A 2,289-nucleotide genomic window follows, 5' to 3' on the forward strand; every position below is an offset into this window, starting at 1 on the left:
CATCAAAATCAGTTATTAAATATTTATATTGTTTAACTTATTTTGAATATATATTTTATTTTTAGTTATTTACAGTATTCCTCAATCCGATAGATTAAGGACTAATTCGTTATAGATTTGAGCTTCATTTAAGAGTCTGCCACTGGGTAATAGATTACTGCATGCACAAGACGGAATTCGAACCTCCCGACATTTTTATAAGCGGACGAGTGACCTAACTACTCGATCAACTCAAATTAGTTGGTTAATATATATTTTATATTTCAATATATATTATACCTTAGTGACCGGATTTAGTAATTAATTTTAGTGTGCACTTTCATGGTTGAAAATTATATTATGATTAAGCTATTATAACTTGACGCCGGGACGTCATTTGGGTCACCAATCTTGACGAGGTTAACAACCCCACTATGGTGACATAGTTTAAATTCACCAATCTTGACGAAGTTAGCAACTCCACTATAGTGAAAGTATATAGCTATGAACCCTTCTTGGTTGGCCAAACCAAGGATGCAAACTAGACTTCTTACTCTAAAGAAAGCCTAGAGTAAAATAAGCACCAAACTTATATCATATTCAACTCAACTCCATTTTATAAACAAAAAGTCCATGAGTCATTTATACTAGTGGGAAAGAGAAAAGTCTTCATGACTTAGACAATGTGGGACTAATACATAACACAAAGTTTACTATTCTAAACAACATAGGACTTGTATTCCCTTATTACAATTAACTAATATAATTAACCTACTAACTCTACTTGCTCCCGCATCATAACTAGTGATTAGTTTTGTTTCTCTTATAAGCATTCTGTTATAATAGTTAGCTCTAGCTATCTGAGATGTTGCTAAGTCTAATAATCACAACAAACTCGGTTTTCTTAAGAGATAAGTAACCTCACTTATGTTCTCATCTTCTGTGAAGTCTTTCTTCCCCTCACTGATCAACCTATGTTCTTGCTGCTATGTATAAGAGAAAGTCTAGCAGACTAACTAGTGGTCTAACTAATTAGAGTCAATTAAGATAAAAATAATTCCAAAAAAATTTAAAAATTAAAAATCACCCAAATTTAAATCTAATTTCACCTTCACATATATTTAGAGTATATAATGAATAAAATAACCACACCAACCCTAAATATCTATCTTCTAAGATCCCACGCTATGCTGCCCTTTATCCTAAGCCCTCCGCATGGCCGTTCGTCAGGCTGCCACCGCGTTGCCTCTGCAGTCACCGCTGTTGACGCAAGAACCCTCGTGAAGGCAAGAAAGCAGTCGCGCAATGCGTCGTTCAGAAATATGTTACCCTTCGTCCGTGACGAAATCAGCCGCAGCCACTGCCTTCATTGCTGTTCATGCAGGGGCGCTCATCATGGAGGAAGAAACAATGAGGAAAATGCTCACGCTGTCCATGCAGCAACGTCTCCCACCTCGTCATCATCACCACTGAAGTCGCAACCGCCTCTCCCCCTCCATCCGGGCAAGTTGTAGGTTGTCGGCGATGACTTTTTTCTTCTTCCTCCTCTTCCTTCTTCTTTTTCATATCGCTTCTGTCGCCGCTTCTTCTTCTTCTCTTTGCTTTTTCCGTGATGCCCTTCATTTTAGATTTTTTTGGTCTTAGATTTTGAATTTTTTCTATATTTTTAGATGTTTTTTTCCAAATTTTTGGATGTTTCTTTTCTAATAATTTTGGATGTCTAGTTTTGTAAAGTTTTGAATTTTTAAAATAAATTTTGAAATTTTACAATTTTAAAATAATTTTGAATTTTGAAAATAGTTTTAGATGGTTTTCTTAATATTTTAGATATTTTTTATTAGGATTTAGATATTTCTCGTGATAATTTGAATTGACGTTCCTTTCAAAGAAATTTTAAAAAATTTTTAGATATCTCATTTTTTGCTTGGTCATATTATGTTTCGGATGTTTTTTTTTTTGGTTTTTCATTATTCTTTTTACTGGTTTTGGATGTTTCTTTTTCTTAAGTTTCGAATGTTTTTTCTTATGCTTTTGATGTTTCTTTGTTTTGAATTTTAGATGATTTTTTAAATAATTTTAGGTGTTTTTTTCTTAATTTTTGGATGTTCTTTTTCTAATATTTTTTGAATGTCTCGTTTGTTTAAGTTTTAAAGTTTTTAAAATGATTTTGGATAATTTTTTTTTGTTAGATTTTGGATTTTTTTTGTTACGTTTCGGATATTTTTATTAGAAATTTTAAAAATAATTTTTAAAATGATTTTATAATTTTTATAATGAATTTTGAAAATTTTAAGAAGATTTGAAATTTTA

The sequence above is a fragment of the Arachis ipaensis genome, chromosome B04 (genome assembly GCF_000816755.2).
Source record: "Arachis ipaensis cultivar K30076 chromosome B04, Araip1.1, whole genome shotgun sequence".
NCBI classification, from domain to species: Eukaryota; Viridiplantae; Streptophyta; class Magnoliopsida; order Fabales; family Fabaceae; genus Arachis; species Arachis ipaensis.